The sequence below is a fragment of the Ornithodoros turicata genome, unplaced genomic scaffold (assembly GCF_037126465.1).
Source record: "Ornithodoros turicata isolate Travis unplaced genomic scaffold, ASM3712646v1 Chromosome14, whole genome shotgun sequence".
In the NCBI taxonomy this organism is placed as follows: domain Eukaryota; kingdom Metazoa; phylum Arthropoda; class Arachnida; order Ixodida; family Argasidae; genus Ornithodoros; species Ornithodoros turicata.
The window spans coordinates 3334066-3353564 of NW_026999314.1; the positions used below are offsets into that span (position 1 = coordinate 3334066).

Here is a 19499-nt window from a genome sequence, read left to right on the forward strand (position 1 = left end):
GTACGGAAGGCCGTGCTGAACAGCGGGACCAACATCATCACCAGCTGGACACCTTGGGGAGGGTAAGGTTCTGACGTGGCAGCAACTTCCTGTGGAGCAGGTTTGGGTGGGGCCTTCGTCATGCGCTGGACACTGTCAGCAGTGGGCTGAGGCTGTTTCTGGGTCGGGGTGGGATTCCTGGGCAGATCCCAAACACTGGGTGTAGGGTTAGAGCTACAAGTCTTACCTGGGGCCCGTTTGCTGTACCGGGCTTCCTGGGAGGTGCTGCTGCCTTTGGCAGTGCTGGGAAGGCCTTGGCGCTGCGATCGGGAGCTGGCCGCGTTGGCTTGACGACCGCGGAGTGGATGGGGCCGCTCTGGGACGGGCGAACCTCATAGGCTTCGTTCTTTACAGGTGCAATGACGGCCTTCCTCTTGGGCCAGCCTCCGAAGCTGGCTGGGTGCGAACCCCCGCAGTTGGAGAACCGGGTCTCCTTCTGCATCGTGCAATCCTTGAAAGCGTAGTTCCCGGCGCAGGCACGGCAGCACTCGGACCGACGGCAGTACTCGGCAGTGTGCCCAAAGCCCTTGCAACGATAACACTGGGTAGGTGAGAAATACTCGTTTACCTTGCACTTGTTGAGACCAGTGGCACTTCCTCGGGCATGGCGGCGTCGCTTTTGTAGGTGATGATGATGCTGGTTGTGTCCTGGGCCCTGATCGTGCCGTCGGTGTTCGTGCGGTACCGCACCAGGCGGCGGGCGCCGATGGCTCCAAAAGGCCTGAGATATTCCAGCAGGTGGGTGTCCGTGTAGCTCGATTTCACCCCAACGATCTTCCCCACGTTCCTGGCGTAGGATTCCGGGATCCGGGTGATGACGGCGGTGTTTCCTAGGCACGCGACGCCAAGAAGGGCCTTGGCAGCTTAGAGGAAGGCGACCGTCACAGTCAGACTGCCGTTCCGCGAGAAACGGTGGTTCCTCACTCTTTCTTGGGTGGGCAGCAATAAGATTCGAGCCAAAGAGGCTTACCTGGGGATCCACGGGCGTTAGTACCATTGGAATGCCGGCCTTTCTTGTATTCTTGTACACGACAGTGGCGAAGCCATCGTCGTCGTTGTCTTCCTCTTGCACGTGGCTCTAGCGTTCGTGCTGCGGGACCTGGAAGGCAACGAGACATCATCAGGAGAGTCTTCCCTTGGGCGTTTCATTGGCGATGGCTGGCGGAAAACTTTTCGCTGCCACGTGGTCCCGCGACGAGGTCGCCGGCTGTAGCAGCATGGCAGGGTCAGGCTCCAGACTCATTCCTGGAAAAGAAAAGAAAAGCCTAGAATAGGTTAACGAGCCACTTAGCCCTGGAAAGGGCTGTTAAAAGCAAGGAGGCGCTAACTGCAAGTTAGGAGGATCCGAAAACATGTCCTCTTTCCACAAGGGCCGAGTGCGAACGACGCACATTGCTGTGTAGTGTCTTTTGCAGAAGCAGCCCTACAAAAGCTGATCTACTGTGACCAGACAATAAATCAATATAGAAATAAGCGGCTGCCCTTTTGAATGTTTTCTAATGTAGCAGTACCGTATTTTCACGCGTATTAGCCGCGGCTTATGCGCGATTTATTTTTTTCGCGGACGCTCTGCGGCTTATCCGAGGGTGCGGCTTATCTGGTGACTATTTTTCCCTGGTACTTTCCCCATACCCCGGGTTAAACGAAAGGGCCGACAGTGCCTCATGTTTTTGGGAACAGGACCGCCCTGCCAGTGCACGAACAATACCGAACAGTGGCGGGCCCACTCCACATTCGAGTGGACTAACCCGTCAATCCACGAAAAACACCCAACAAGGCCACAATCTGATCTTAGTAGAACACTAGAACTGACCTCCTTTGTTATACATCATGCCGAAACCGGAATGTGGACAGGGTTTATGGCCTCCCACACGGTCTCCTTTGTCGGCAGACCCACAGGAAGGGTTCAATACACCTGTCATGTGGATAAAACGTGGTCAGCTAAGCGTCAGTCCTCATTTGACGATAGCAGCAGCATTCGTGAACACGGGCACGGCAGTTAGAGGTGAGGCATGGCTCCAGCGCTGAGGCACAGCCACGACAGCGGCTTCAAACTAAAAGTCGTCGACTTCGCGGACAAGTACGGGAACAGGGCAGCTGGCAGGGAGTACGGCGCTGACGAGGATTGAGCGTCTCTGTTGATTTTGTATGTGCATCACTGGTTTAGCGCACAAAGCCGCGTCGTATTACCCGCGGCTTATCTGCGAGTGCGGCTTATCCGCAAAAACATTTTCAAAATGTATCTAAAAACGAGTCCTGCGGCTTATCTGCGGTGCGGCTAATACGCGTGAAAATACGGTAATAGTAACACGATACCTAAAGAACTGTTTTTCATTGATCTCTTCTGCTGTTTCATGCTGAAATAAGTAAAGCACACATTTCAGTTTCATCTATGCTTGGGAAATGGGGACCTCGTTCGCTTTTGTTCTGGTATTTTCATAATCTGGGAACGTAAATTCTGCTCAAATTTCCTGTTCAGTGTAGCGCAACAACATGCAATACCTCCATTCCTCGATACTATCCACACAACAGCCACAAGACCCTAATGCACTTTATGATCAGTCCTATCGCACTGTTAAATGTCTCTGGAGATTGGACACGCTGCAAAGAGATGATAGATAGTGGGATGGTTGATAAATATGCCCGTGGATAAAGCCCCTAAATTGCTCCATCGGGGCTCGCAACAACCATCTAGCATGTTATTGGACTTACTGTACAATGACGGGGCGCTTACAGTGTGTATCAGATGAGATGCCACCCATAATAAGTGCCAGCACTACTTATACAATGTTTTTGAAGATGCACATTGACGTTCGGCCATCTGCACACTCTCTCAGTCGACTGGATTAGTGTATGGATTTTGTCCAGTGGCACATGTCGATGTCACTCCATTTGACCACACTTTGACAGTGTTGTTTACGTTTACCATGCAAGAGTTCGCAATAGCGCCTTCTAAAAACAACTGCTGCATTTCGTGCCCCCGGTCAAGCGTTACGTCGTTTTCTTTACTAACTGTGCATTTCAAACTATCCTGCTTAATTTTTACCAGTTAGACTTCAAATTAGCGCAGCATTATGATCTTTGTTGTCAATGCGCCATTAAACTCCCAATCATCGTCATTATCATCATCAAATTAGCGCAACATCACCTATCGCAACGATAGTTTTTCAACACACACGTTCACAGCGGAAACGTATTTACACTGACGTTAAACTAGCCCCTCCCCTAGTTTGAAATACTTCCCATTCAAATGCATGGGGCTTAAACCAGCAGTTTAAGTAGCTTGGGTGGATGATCAAAATGGAATATTTGAAGCAAATATTCGTCCCATTGTGATAAAATCCGTCTTCTGGGCGCTTCTAGTAACTATATCAATCAAAACTTACACAAGATTTGATGAAAAATTCGTGAACAGGGGATTAGGCCTGCCGGTCACCACCGCTTCCGGCAGACCTTGGCAAAACACGCACGCGCTGTGCAGGAAGCTCGCTATGTGCGGTGCCTTAGGCTTCACAGCAGCATGTGGTAGAGCATGGGGTGCTGATCCAGGATTGGCGGACGAAAGTCTCACGTGATCGATTTAAACCCTGCTATCACGCTACCCTTTGTTTTCATAGGAGATGAGGCGTTTCAGTTGAGGCCAGATTTCATGAGGCCGTACCCTGCAGCATCCCTGAACAGGACCAGGCGAATTTTTAATTATAGTTTGAGCAGGGCCAGGTTAGTCTCGTGAATGCCATGCATGAGAAATGGCACTTTATACATTCGTAACGTTTTCTTTCCAGACGATGCATTGAGAATGCCTTTGACATTCTGGCCTCACGGTGGAGAATATTCCGACGACCTATTTGCTTACACACGGACAATGCAATCAAAGTGGTGCAGGCCTGTGTAGTCCTGCAAAATTACCTTCTAACGGAGGAGGACCCTACTGATGCTGGTAGTTACTGTCCGTCAGGTAATACTAGTTTTATTACATAATCAAAGACAAAAGAAAAAAAAATTGCACTTTCTCCTTTATTGTTTTGGCGCATGTGACAGTTGCAAAAAGCATCTGCTTCTATGAAACTTGTAGGTTTTGCAGACATGACTGCAGGGTCAGGTCAGACAATAGAAGGCCAGTGGAGGACGGAGAGCAGAAACAATCCGCCACGCGCTCTGGCAACAATGCACCGGTCTTCCGCCAGGAACTTCTGTCGTGAGGCAGCAGATGTGAGGTTTCTCCTTACACAATACTTTTGTACTGATGCAGGCCAAGTGCCCTGGCAGTGGGACCTGTCTTAACTGCTTTGTGTTTGTATATATTTATGTGTCAAGAGAACATACATTTGTGTCTCGTTAATATGGACCCAATTAATAAGGACAACTTGAATTATGGATGATTTTTGTGAGTACCAAACTTTTTCAACGCATTTGTACCTCGTTAATGTGGATACTCGTGTTTCAGACAGTGACACTAATTCAGAAATTTTTCAATAAACCTTCAGCATTGTTTTTGTTATTCTCTTGGTATTCGATAATGTGGACCAGTGTTGCGGATTTGAATCCACGGATTTGATTTAAATCCGGATTTAAATCCACCGGAGGGCTGGCGGATTTGATTTGCGATTTGATTTGCGCAAAAAAACATGGGCAGGATTTGGATTTGGATTGAATCGCATTTTCCACTAATGATTTGGATTTGGATTCAATCGCATATTCCAGGTATGATTTGGATTTGGATTCAATCGCATTTTCCACGAATGATTTGGATTTTGATTGAATCGCCCCTTTTTCAGCGGATTTGCGCGTGGATTTCGTCAAGCTCCCTCACAAGATGCATGGATTTGAAATTGAGCGAAGCGCCGTTTCGCATTCTACGCGAATTGATGTGACCTTGTCTGAAATCTGCACACGTACTACACTCTTAAAAATGAACTTCACCGCATAGCACGCTCCTAGCCAACCATCATCTCGAATGATATCGTTATCTGACCTGATTTGTTGAAAACGGGGGGCGTACGCCTTTTTTTTGTGACACTTATGCTGTTCATAATTGTCACAAAAAAGGCGCACGCCTCCCGTTTTCAACAAATCAGGTCAGATAACGATATCATTCGAGATGATGGTTGGCTAGGAGCGTGGTATGCGGTGAAGTTCATTTCTAAGAGTGTAGCGGCGTCCTCTCTCCAGAGCGACAGGAGTAGCCGTTTTGTTCCAACCGCACCGAGGGAACACCAGGTGCAGTTCTTATAGCGTAGTTAACGTTATTCCGTCGATTGGACGGCACCTTTCCCGTGGACATCTAGCTGAGTCTTCAAGCACGAGCCGTTTCAAGCTTGCAAATCATGTCGCGAAATTCTTGGTCTTCGCCATCATATTGAACGCATATTGGTACACGCATTCACGTCAAAATAAATTAAAAACGAACAATAAATATATCACATCCTATCATTTCGTGATTTCGGGAAGGCAAGCCTTTCTTACTCCCACGGACAATCATGGCAAGAAGTGCCACTCTTCCTCGCATACCCTTTTTTTCCCTTGATTACAACAGTCTGTACTGCGCGAGGAAAATTTTTACAAAGCCCCGAAACGTCAGCATTAAAATAGACCCATAGGCTACATGTTTAGTACATATAAGTATTCGTAACATGTCCCACGATCCCAAGTGGTGATTGATAGTCTGGTATACGCCGAGCAGGCGTAACCGAAAGTGTCTTTCTAAACTCAAAATTTTATGGCCTAAAATATTAATAACATTTCGGCCAGCGGATTGATAGGTTGGCCCTTTATATCCTCGTCAATCAGTCGAAATTTATTGCTCTGTGTGCCACGTTATGTACGGGCAGTATTAGTAATTTGTAGACACGGTTATACGTCTAGTAATGCTACTGTACGAATTTTGGCTCCCGGATTTGTCAAAAGATTCGATAAATCCGGATTTAAAAGCGGATTTGATTTAGGTCCCGAAAAACAAATCCAGATTTAAAAGGATTTGATTTAACGTGTCAAAATTAAATCCGGACTTGATTTGGATTTGATTTACAACTTTCAGAAAAAATGCGGATTTGATTTAAATCCGATTTGAGCGGCCAAATCCGCAACACTGAGACGATTGTGGTCTGGGACGAAAGTGTCCATATTAACGGGGCATGACTGCACATCTAGGGGTTTTAAGAACGTTCAAATTCCTGTATGTATGTGTGTAATTTTTTCTCTCTCTGTATGTATATAGCGAACAAACCAAGTAGAAAATCTCAAAAGCAGCTATTTAAAAGGCGCGACCAACAAGTCATTCAGTTTTGACCTGACGAAGAGGGAGCTTGCCTCAAAACGCTGTCATTTGTATAATATTTGTGTTTGTAGTAACATATATTTCTTTTTCAGTTTGAATACATTTTAAGTTATTACTCCTCATAAACCACTGTCTCATGACTCACTTCTTGTATTTTATATTACTGTGTGGCCACCTGAACCTATTTGAGTGCATGTTACATATACAGGGTGTCCCAGAAAACGTGTCATTGAATTATAATAAAAAACTACACCACCTAGAGTCATGCGGTCAATGGCATTTGTTCTTACTGGGTTTTTGCCACCTCCTCATGTGAATGTCGTGTAACATAAGTTTATGTAAATTTTTGCGAGCTTAAGTAGGAAATTTGCCTAGTAAAGGTCACTTTTTTACCCCACCAATGCGAAGATCGTGTATAATTTAGTTAAATTAATGATAATTGGCAGGCATATTCAGGAGCTATCCCATCGGGAAAAAATAGCCGAACATCATGCTCTACGGAGGTCGCACAGAATAGTACACGATGAATTTTTCAGCGCAATCTTTGTCAGTCTGACGAAAGGAGGTTGGAAACCCAGCCCTCCACGACATCGCAGAAGGAGATAAAACAGGCACGGCTTATCACGACCGACTTTCGCTGGGATAATGCTTTCCCTCTCCCAATTTTAGGAACTGTTACTTTTTCTACTATCACTCTGTGGGCTGGCTTCGGAACCTCCTTTCGTCGCACTGAGAGCGATTGCGCTCAAAAAGTCATCGCACGTTATGGTCCGGTGCTCCGAAAAACATCATATTGGGCTATTTTTTTCGATGGGACAGCTCGTGAATATCACTGTGAATTATCATGAATTTGAGTGAATTTGGCACGCTCTTCATATTGGTGGGGTAAAAAAGTGACCTTTACTTGGCAAATTTCCGAGTTCAGTTAGCAAATATTTACATAATTAAACTTGGAGTACATGACATTCACATTAGGAGGTGGCATAAACCTAATAAGAACAAATGCTATTGACCGCATGATTCTAGGTGGCGTAGTTTTTTTATTATAATTCAATGACACGTTTTCTGGGACACCCTGTATATAGAAATAAAGATACTGACAGTGAATTAAACAAGAAAAACTCCAAACAATAGGGGGCCAGGAGACATTAACAGAAATGTTCGACATTTTGACAGTAGGACTTTTTGTTTTGTGTGTGTGTTAGCATTGTGAGGCAATTCTGGCTATGATTGGCGAGCACATGTGGACAGATGAAGAAAGGACGCTGGGAGGAAAGGAGGACAGGGGGGTTGGTATGCGTCTTGGGCCGACTTCAAGGGGAACTGAGCTAACGTTCGTCTGGAAAGTCTGCTGGAAAAAACCCAGACAGGACAGCCAGTGCAGGGATTCAAACCGGCGTCACCTCTTGGCATGGAAAGCAGTCATCCTAACCACTTTGCCACAGGAGACTGTCTTCTTTAGGAAGTTTATGAAACAGACAAACGCATAGATATGCCCTGATACCTTTTATTTACGATAAAAACTCGTATTTAAGAATAGATGAAGAAAGAAAAAGACACTCATTCGTAGACAACTACACTACATTCCTTTCCCTCTCTGAATATGTCTAGCACCTGAAAGAGCACCATCTCACACTTGCGCTGTCGATCTCTTGGCATCTCAGACAGCAGTTCTGCAATGTACACGGCCACAGGGCTCAAACAGCTTGTTAGTGCTGCCAGCCTTTCGTCTGTTTCCGCCAGGCTGGTGCTCAGCACTTTGACAGTTTCATCGAATGCCGACCACTTTCTTTTCCTGGGGTTCGCTTGGCGTGGGGTGGGCACTGTCTGTGCACTACTGCTGGCCTCATGTTCATCTTCCCTTTCTGTCACTTCACTGACACCACCTGAAGCACACTCCAGAGGGCCAACAGTCTCTGTCACCAAACTGCTCTCAGTGCTGCACTCTGCGCTTTGGAAGCAATTGGGATTTGCCTCCTTCGTGCAGCGTTGCTTGCCAAATCCTCGCTCAAAATCCGTATTCTCATTTTGCTGATGTTGTTCAAAGGTCAGTGTGTGAAACGTTTAATGTATTTTATTCTCATTCTGTTGGAGAGTCTAATGAAATCCTGCTAAAACACTGGCTCAAACAGAAAAATAAAGAATGCATAGAATCAATTATCACATCTATGCTTTATGCTTCACACTATATCAACTTACAAAGAAAAAACTTACACATTGTACTCAAAACTACTATTCAGAAATATGAGCTGCTGGCAGGGGCAGATCCAGGGGGGGGGGGGGCCGGGCCCCCCCCCGAGACGTACCTCTACCCCCCATTCCGGCAGATTTTCCTGCTACATGGCGACCCCCCCCCGTCTTCTCTATTTTTTTTTTAGTGGGGGGCCCCCCCCCCGAGGATCTTTCCTGGATCCGCCCCTGGCTGCTGGAAGTACTTCCACTTGGTTGCGATGAGAGCTAAAGCTATATCAGCTTCACCAGCCCCACTTCTTTGCTTTGTGGCTTCTTTTAAACATCTTGTAAATTGGTCCTGTATTGGTCCACCTGTTTGCATTTGTTTTCTTCAGTGTACATATGAAAAAATAATTATCAAAAACGTAGTTTCGAAATTATGCACTATCACATGTGCTAGGGAATAGGGATACATAGGATTGGATGATGTTATTTACTGCCCAATATTCCGAAGAACAATCTGCGTGAAAAATTGCGTCCCTTGACGTTGTCCATGTGTTGCGTCTCTGCGCGTCTCACATTTATTTCTTCATAATATTTGACATGCACCTGTCGGTACACAATCGTAAGACTCTTCTGCGCTTCTGTTTCATCAGTACTGTTCAATCACTTTGTACATGCCGTCCCAAACTTCTTTTAACTTTCAGAAACAACTGAAACATTACTTACCATCTTCTCGCATACTGTCAGCAATTTCGGCCCACAAGGTCCGTACGATATTGCGATTCTTGTGCTCCCGATGGAGTTTATGCCATATGGGTTCCCGCAACCAGACAAGATTAATAAAAAAAAATATTTTTCATCACTTGCGCAACTCCATGATCTTCGTTAGCTGGGACACTTGCACTGCTGTCCATATCTGCCCGGACTTTTGGTTTCCCTCTCCCTCATCCCGTCTCTCCCGCCCGCTCGCGACTTGTCCTCCTCCACTCTACTGGTTCTGCCGCCAAATTTGGCGAAACTAGCCAAAAGGCTGGCAACACTCTTTGAGCAACACGCTACAAATATCTGCACGATGTAGATATGCCACCATAATGTAGATACGAAATTTTGTAGCCGCGACAGAGCTTTTTTGTCGCTCGCGTAGCGGCGCCGCCATCGATTTTGTCGCTTGAGGTCGCGCTTGAGACTTCATTGTGGCGCTTCATTTCTTCAAGCAAATTACAATGTATCTAAAAAGTGCCGCAATGGAAATTAGTGATGGGCGAAGGACCTAAGAAAACCTTCACATGTGCCATTTAGTAATAAACAGCATAAACTTTTGCATTTCGTTATTAGTTCATTGTGTCATTATTTCGCTTTCATGTCTCTCCGCTATGTCTCTCTCATGTTACATTCCCCGCATCACCACGAGCAATGGGGTAGAGTATCGCCCTTGGCGATGAAACTCCCCACTCATCATCTTGCAATAAAGTTGTTGCTCATTTCGTGTTTTTTTTTTGCCTAGTGGTATCCTCACGAGCCTCCACGAGCCTCTCAGCTGTCAGTTGAGTTGTAGCACTGCTGGTCTGCGGGTGTACTGCTTCCTACCCCATTGTGAGACCATCAGCGATGGGTACCGCTGAAGTGGAAGAACCCACAATAGTGTGAAGTGTAACAAGGAAAACATGACTCGTGTATTTTTGCACACGAGCTCGGACATCAGACGAATGTAAAAAATCGTAGCCGGGCGATTCCTAAAATCAACAATGGCATGTGGAATTTTACAGCAACATAATCCAAACTATCTCCCTGAAACGTTTTTCCACAACAATCACCAACAACTGTATTTTCGGAATGCACACACACATATACTGTAATGTTGCCATCTTGTTTTTTAAAGCGAAGAAACCACACTGAGATTATGACATCATACATTGTCATGTTACGGGTGTCTGTACGTACTGGCAATATGGCATCCAGACGTCCCATTTATTAAGCTATCAGCCTTTTATTTGGCAAAATTCCCTAATGTAAATTACCTAGGACAAGGTTGTTTCCATTTTCATTACCACCGTTCACTTCCTTGCTCTCACGAATAGTGTAGTCGTCAAACTGTAGCGTGTCGATGCAGAGTCGCTCTCGTGTACCAAAGCCAGGCCTGGCTAGCAGACCACCCAGGATACGGCGGATTTTCTCAAACCAGATCAGTGTGGAGGATGAACCCCCGCTAGGACCCACCTTTGCAACTCCTCTCCTAACCACGTTTTGGAGCATTGTTAAGAAACTACAGAACATCATTTCCTGAGTTTCTTGCTTTTTTTTTCCTAGTCAATCTAGGTGAACTCTATCCTCATTCACTGTGTTCTATGCCTTGTATTCGTTGGCAGCTTTTTGATTAAAACATCCACCTAAAGGAAAGTTTGGGGTCACCGTTTCCACCCTCGGCTACCTTCGATGTCCTACGGGAACAGGAATCCCGGGGGGAAACTCCAACGGTGGGTTGCGTGGGACCTCCAAAAAGAAGGATTCCCGAACAGACCGTTGCGACCCTTCAGGATGTACTCGTGTCAACCACAAGAAGAATGACAGAATCTAGTTCATGCAGGCAGTCCCACATCGACTTCTCCGACAGTAACACTCTTTTTTTACTTAGTTTAAGGGAAAAGATGGCGAGCCTGTCGGAGAAGAAGCGGCACAAAGCTCAAATGCGTGTTCAGCAAGTGCTGTTTGATGTCATGTACGGTGAAGACACAGACTAAATGATGTTCTTCTCTTCCATAATTTGTTTGAAAATGGCGCCTTCATTTGCACATGTACATGCACTGTTTACTGTGGTCTCCCCAGAAATGATACCATTCTTAACAATATTGATGTGAGGCCAAGTAGTCATGTTCTGAGTTCTGTACATACCACTCATTACTAACACACAAATTTGGAACACCGTGTGTATGTCGTCCTACAGTTCATTTTTCTGGCCGGCATCCACGTCGTGCGATGTCATACTGTCCCTCTTTCTCCCCAACTGAGCAGAAGTAGTCTGTGTATGCATCCCTCACATTACGAGAGTAGTATAGAGCCGTTACGCACAACAGCCACTTTTTTCTAATCCAGTTGTAGAAATTTCTAATCCACCACCCATTTCTAATCCAGGTCAAGCCAGGTCTAATCCAGGCTCCACCCCTTCATGGTGATCCATCCAATTTCTATGTGATTGGCTACCCTTCATTGCCACATCTGCTCACTCGCTCATAAACACCAAATTAGCTATTCTATTCAATTCTAAGTCGGCTCATAGGCTTCCAAATCGCTCTTTTTTCTAATCCAGTTCTAGGAATTTCTAATCCACCACCCATTTCTAATTCAGGTCAAGCCACCTCTAAACCCTCTAGTTGGTTGGTCACAGCTCCACCCCTTCACGGTGATCCATTCAATTTCTGCATGATTGGCTACCATTCATTGCCACAACATCTGCTCACTCGCTCGTAGACACCAAAATGATCTATTCTATTCAATTCTAAGTCGGCTCGTAGGTTTCCAAATCACTCACCTGTCTATTGGTCTGGGGGTGGTCACTTTCATTCATTTCTAAAACCCAGTGATTGACTCAGGATCCTATTGGCTGCCTCCCATACATGTTCGATAGACTCATTGGTCATTCCTACTCACAGGTTACTCGGTCACACGCTTTCAACTGCATATTGCTTCATAATTCCAGCTGCATAATAGACAACCACTCATTGGTCAATCCAATTCATTTCTAGGCCAGCTCACAGTTCCCCCAAATTGCTTATTGATCCGGGAGGCCTTCTTTTTTAGCCTGAGCGACTCTCGGCAATGGTTGGGACACAAAAACATGGTAAATAGTTTTCAATGTTTATTGAGTACATCATGGCAGTCTCGGAGATATTGTAGTTCTCCCTGGGGACACATCCATGCACGCCGTACACCTCCGCTCGCATTGCGTTTTTCGCATAAGAACCATGTGGATCACCCAGGCACTCGTCCTTCTCTGTCCATGACCCAGAGGCAAACCGCAGGAGAGAACAGTATGTGACAGAAGCATTAATTCTCTTCCTGCACATCTTCTGAAGAGATGAAAGAACATTATGAGCTTCACTATTTATATCACCCACTTAAACTTACCATATTCGTAGCTTCCATAAGGATAGGAGTCGACGTCATTGCACAGGTATCTCTTGTCGTCGTATGCCATCAGACTTCTTTTGACATTTCTGATGGTGTACATACACTGCTTCTTTCCAACGATTGATACTTGTTCGTTCGATACGCTCGTGTGATTGAACAAGGTATTGTAGTATGTCTCATGGAGGAGGTGCTTGCGTACAATATTCTTTTTGACCCCTTTAGCTCTTGCAATTTGCTTTCCTCCAGCTAATTTGACGGAATACATTTTAGCTTTCAAACAACTACTTCCTCAATAGGTACACTACCAGTTTCACTTTTGAATGCCCCAAGTCTTCCACGATTCTTTTCACTGTACAGTAGATGATCCCGATCGAAGGAAGACAGATCTAAGTGGTCGTCGGCGATAGCTCGTAACTGATCTTCGTAGTTCTTGCAGAATAGGTCGAGGATCAAAGAATCCGTGTCAAAGTAGCAGGTAATCACCGGACAAGTGAGCTTGCTCAGCAGAGTTTCGTAGTAGAATGAGTACATGGTTAATTTACTGAGTTCTAAAATCGTAAACCCAATCTGGAGCGGGAAATCGCATCGCACTTTTCTTTTGCGCATTTCGTACATGACACAATCTGGGGACAAAATTTCCATCCGCACGCATTCTGCCCGACTCCCGAGGCGACTCGCCGTCTCCTCATCGAAGGCTACTCGAATATCACGCATGTTAAATTTATTTAAAAGTGTTCTCCCAAAGACTGCATTATTTGAGAGTTTGTAGAAGTTTTTTTCGAAAGTCGTACACGAGGCAATGCGTCTGGCAACATTGTCCTCGATGTAGGGACGCAGGAATGGTGCTTGACGAAATTTTAGAATTCAGTGAATTTTTGTCACCCTCATGCCCAATCTACAATAGAGTGCGAGCAACGCGTAATGAACGACGTACTCGACCTTGTCCTTGCACGTGAGCAACAGCTTTTTGCTGTTAGCAGGCTGATACATTAATTCTTCGAGAAGCCCTCGCTGGAATGGCGAGAGCCATTCCTTCGGGACGACTGCCTTCTCGGGAGCCAGGGGGAAGTACCTCGTTGGAGCGTGGATAGATTTTGGATACTCCAAGTCGCATACGTACACATACCCCACCTCCGAATCCGTGGGGTGACGCATAAAATCCACGAAGCTAAAATCCTCGACCCATTCGAAATCACCGACAGGGAGGTGCTTTATCATACTAAATCCGTAAAGATTGTTGCAATCTATGTATGATATGTACACCTCCTCTTTATCAGGATCATAGCCGCTACACAGAGGGTTATTGGCACGCAAATGACGCCTGCTCGCCTGACAGAGCCCGCCTCTAACGCCCGATTCGATGGTTGTGTACATTTCCTCATCGGTAATCAATTCCAATTTTGCATTCATATAATTTAACGCGCATTGCCACGAATAGGATGCCAGAGAAACGCAATGAAGCAATTCCAATCCGCGTGCGCTGTAGCACAGGCGTCGGAAGTGCTGCATTATGTCTGCATGTAAGAGGGCATCCGTTTTCAGGTACAATGTGTTATAATCCCGTAAACTCGAGCACCCAAAATGTTCAAATACATGCACAGCGTACTGGTAGTCCTCATCGCTTACATCTTCCCCAGTTAGATCATTTCGAAAAGCGGATTTTTCTGGGAGACTCAACTCGTCGTACACTGCAAAAGAACTAAGGTAACTGTAAGGGAACACACCTTTACGAAGCAAAATTTTGTAGTCGTCTCCAAATACCTGCTTCAAGCATTGGAACGCCTCTGCACCCCCCATGGATTTCACGGTTTCCACAAGCTCCCCAAGTGATGAATTTAGGTACTGCATGGTATCTCTGAAGAGGAAGGTACCAATTTCGAACGAACGAATTTTTTCCATGGAGCTGGCCACAATGAAGGGAGGCCGCTTCCACCCGAGAACGTGAAATTCCCGTAACAGTCCAGCCAAATCATAAGACAAATTGTGGACCATGATCGGCAATTTTTCTCTGGTAGTGCACGCGACGTTACAGGGGTTGCACAGTGTCGCGATATAATTTGTCTCACCCGCAGTACAATGCTTCGAATGATCATGATGCCGGACACGAGGTAGGTCTTTCGCGAATTCCCGTTTACAGTATGCACAGTGGGTGGCAGCTCTGTGCTTGGCTTGTTGTTCATCGCTCAGCACCATTACAGCGGGGCAGGCGTTCAAGGCAATCATTTCATCACGCATTTCCATGAGCGCCTTCACACACTGCTTTGCCGCATCTTCCCCGTGGTGTGTTCTAATACGCATCACCTTTGAGTCGTGGGTACGCACGAGCACAGCACAGAAGCTAGAGGTAATGTGACGTTGCATGCCAACACCACTGGATGCGAGTACGCTCTCAGTGTCCAACGCAACGACGTAGTTGTACTGCTGCATGTACTGCATTTTAGTAAACTCTACAAAATTTTTTCCAGGCTCGCAAAATTCCAACAGGATTTCGTTCACGTCCGTGCAAAGGCATCAATGTTTCGCCATGCTCTCTTCCTTCACGAAAGAGCGTGTACAGCGTTCGCATACGAAATGGTTACTTCTTGTTGTCAACAAGCGTTTGAGGGACTTAATTCCAAAAAAATGCTCATCTACTTCCAACAAGTGAATTTTCTTTTCCCATTCTAGTTTTGGGGGTCGCGACACATGTACTCCCTGATCGACGTACGCGTACACGTAGACGGAAATCTTGTTTTGGTTTTCGAATTCGTCAAGATCAGAGAAGGATACAGGGAAGTGACTAGGCCACCAGTACTCTGTTGCATAATTTTCATATTTTTTTCATCGGTTCCTTTCCTGCGGGTGCAAGAGGGCAAGTGTATTGTATTTAAAGCACTCGCCCTCCTTACGCTCTGGTAAAGGGACATTCATTAACACGTTTCTGCGTTTAGCCAGATTCGTGGGAAGTACCCCATTGCACCCGAATTTTTTTAGTTTTCACAGCGGAAATACACATTTGAACTTTTTGGACGTCAGTGGATACAAACCCACTACCCTCGCGCTGGTAATTTTCAATGCGTCCGGTGGACTCCTGAATCACATCCATCAAAGTATTTGCGATAGCTCCGTCGCTGTGGACTTCGCGAGCAAGCGCCATAAAATGAGCTATGTGTGCGGTTAGATCCCCTCGATTTTCTTTCATCATTAGAACGTCAGAACAAATGCAAAACCTAAAGGGTATTCTTTGTGCTCGCAAAATAGCAATTATGTTGTGGAGGTGGTTCATTAAATATTGTCGCAAGTCCTCTACTCCCTGATCGTGAACAGATGCCAACAGCACAAACGCTTTGACGATACCTCGAAATGCGCTATCAGTTTGAAAGAAAGGCAGGAAGGAAATGTCCACATAGGGATGTGATCGCTTGACGTGAGCATGCAATGTGGCAGGTGAAATGTCTGGAGAAGATGGTGAATTCTCTTCCAATGGCTCATCATCCATGATATCATGAGGATCAAAAAAGCAGAACACGCATCTAGGCACTGAAAAAAAAAGAAGAAACACTAAGAAATCGTGCATCACAGAGCGTGGATGAAAAATACTTACTTTTGAAGCGAGCTCCGCACACTCCCGAAGCGATGCGAAGACTGCTGCCTCTTTACACATCCTCCCCACTTATATAGCGGCGACCTCGCTGCATGCCCCAACATGCACGGGTGCGAGGAGTTGTCATAGCCTAAAAATAAACTTGCTCTGCATGTTCAAGGTCGCAGCTTGCCCTTGGCTTCACGTAATGCTCCGTCCGCCTACACCATTGCCGCACCTGAGCGCAAAGTTCGCGCTCTCATCACACTTCATTCCGACATGCAAGTCACTTCCATGAGCATGCACACAACCATCCCTTTTTGTTCACAGTGGCTATGGAATTTCAATAATATTACTTAAATGAAACAAATTACAGTGAAATGCAGATTCATCTCAGACAGGAATTTCTACCCTCAGCGTTAAACCCTCAGATACCAGCATTTCTGCTCAAATAGCAAAATAGCTATGACTTCAAAAATTAAAGCTAACAAACTACCATCAACTGACAAAACACCCATTTCTCCTATCAGATAATTATTGCATAATGCTACATACAGTCGCATTGCCCCTGCGTAAAGAAACCACAGGACAACGGTACACAAATTCACTTAAGCGATGAGGGAAAAGGCTTAAGACCTCAGGAATAATCGCAGAGTCACCACACATCGCTACGCGGCTATCACAAGATAACAACAAGATACTAGCGGCGGGTAAAATCGTATCACTGCTAAACAAGTCCCAACATGCCATGATGACGTCACAAACCAAGAAAAAAGCACACGCGCGCGCACACAGCAGCTCAGGAATGCACAAGGAGAGGTGCTTTATTGGAATTTCTACTCCTGGCTCAGACACCAACATTTCTGCTCAAATACCCATAACTGCAAGATTAAGTATTGCTTACTTCATCGAGCACCCAATAAAATCAAACAAACAAACAAACAAAAACAAACAAACCCACTTTCCGTGATAGAACACTATTCAGCTTTACCAAGTGATTTTCTTCTGCTTTAGCAGTGAAAGAAAACAAGAGCCATGAAAAATGAACACGTACTTTTGCTGGAATAGCTATAACTGCAAAAAAAAAAAAAAAAAAAAAAAACGAAGCACATGCTAATAAACGGAGAAAAAGGCACCCATTTCTGCTATCAGATAATTATTGCATAATGCTATATATACAGTCGCGTTGTCCCTGTGTAAAGAAAGCACAGGACAAGGGTACACAAATGGAATTGGGAAAATCACTTCTACTCGCGCAGCATAATACGATATCCGCTGATTTTTTTTTACGGGCGAAAATTGCAATAAGAAGCCACTGCTATGCAAGTGCAACAACCCTTATTTTTAAACCAACATTTCATGCAATACCACATAAATTTATCACTCGAGTCACACGAAAAGGCATACACAATGTACTTACTGGTTAAGTGGGGTCACAGTTGCACACACACACACACACAACACAGACACAACGAGCGACAGTGAAAAAATAAGAAATTACACGCACTTCTGCTCGAATAGCAAAGTGTCAAGCATGACAAAACACATTTTCTACCACCAGAAAAATTATTAAACAGAATAATACAATATTCGCAAAAATTAAGCTTGTGTGGCAAACACACAACCTGAGGAACACACCCATTCACATCTGCTTTCTGAATTTGTTTTACAGGCGTGAGCGATTCGACTTCGCGATATTCGATAAGAATATAAAGCACGCTGCTTGGAGAAAGCATATATCATGTGCAGCGCGGTCTACTCTATTGAAAATGCGATAAACCTTATTTTTCAAAAAAAAAAAAAATCCCAGTCGGCATAATATACGGCAATGTCGGCAATATCACTGAAGTCAAACACATTGAACTTACTTGTCAAGTGGGGTCCCAGCTGCACAAACGCACACGCACACTCACACATTTTTAGTGCCTCACAACGAGCAAAAACCCGAGGTCTATTCACAGCCACATAAATTCATATTATTCCTCACGTCAATAATTATCCAGCCATCGTCAAAACGGGGAACACGCATATGCCAATGCGAAACAATAGGCCTTCGCGCCGGATGTAATACGATATCGCCAGTCGACCGTCCCAAAGCAAAAAAGAAACACAGCATCTCAGGAATGCATGTTGCCTATACATCCAAGAACAGCGTGCAGCAATTATAACACAGAATGAGATTCATTTCTTTGTACTTTTGTTTGCTTGCATATAAATATTTCACAAGAAATATTACAGAGTGTAAAAGGAGAACAGCATTCGCTACACCCTGTAGCTCATATCATTTTTAAACAAACCAGTTTTCATAACCACACTACCATTCACTAAATAGGGGAGTCACTAATGATTCAAATAAGATAAAATATCATTCCATCATCATTGATTGCAAACTTCACGCAAGAATAAGCAACTGCTGCGCGTCGTATTTTTCTTATAAGAAACACCAAATCTCACCGTGTTAAACAGCAACAGCAACGATATTTTTTTGTATTTTGTATTGTTAATTTTTCATGGCTCTTTTTTTCTTTCACTGCTAAAGCAGAAGACTTGGTAAAGCTGAATAGTGTTCTATCACGGAAAGTGGGTTTGTTTGTTTTTGTTTGTTTGTTTGTTTGTTTGTTTGATTTTGTTGGGTGCTCGATGAAGTAAGCAGTACTTAATCTTGCAGTTATGGGTATTTGAGCAGAAATGTTGGTGTCTGAGCCAGGAGTAGAAATTCCAATAAAGCACCTCTCCTTGTGCATTCCTGAGCTGCTGTGTGCGCGCGTGTGTGTGCTTTTTTCTTGGTTTGTGACGTCATCATGGCATGTTGGGACTTGTTTAGCAGTGATACGATTTTACCCGCCGCTAGTATCTTGTTGTTATCTTGTGATAGCCGCGTAGCGATGTGTGGTGACTCTGCGATTATTCCTGAGGTCTTAAGCCTTTTCCCTCATCGCTTAAGTGAATTTGTGTACCCTTGTCCTGTGGTTTCTTTACGCAGGGGCAATGCGACAAATGGACACGGTCGCACTCCTGCAGGATGTGAAATGCGGTCTCGTTCTTCTCTCCGCAGAACCTGCACAGGAGTGCGGCCGGGTCCATTGCATGCTTATTCGATAAAGTCCGCGTGGGGTAAAGATTTGTGCGCAGTCTCATCGCCCGGACCCGATCGCCGTCAGACAGGTAACGACAGTCTGGTCTTATCCAATGGTTGCCCACGGGCTCGCGACGATGCGAGAATATTCCAGCGTTGTTGTAGTGGGCCGCATTCTCATTGGTACGTTTCTTCTGCGCGTCCTTCCGGGCCAGGGTCAGGTCGTGCTGGCTTGTAATAGAGGC

The 19499-nt window shown here is 45.2% G+C and overlaps 1 long non-coding RNA gene across 1 annotated transcript; it reads right to left on the bottom strand.

Moving 5' to 3' along the window:
• Positions 1 to 14535: 14535 nt before the first annotated feature.
• Positions 14536 to 18346, bottom strand: LOC135372388 (uncharacterized). The gene is made up of 3 exons (XR_010415979.1): positions 18047 to 18346; positions 16200 to 16416; positions 14536 to 16135 (listed from the first exon to the last, which is right to left on the bottom strand). It is a non-coding gene; the product is annotated as an uncharacterized LOC135372388 (long non-coding RNA).
• Positions 18347 to 19499: the final 1153 nt, after the last annotated feature.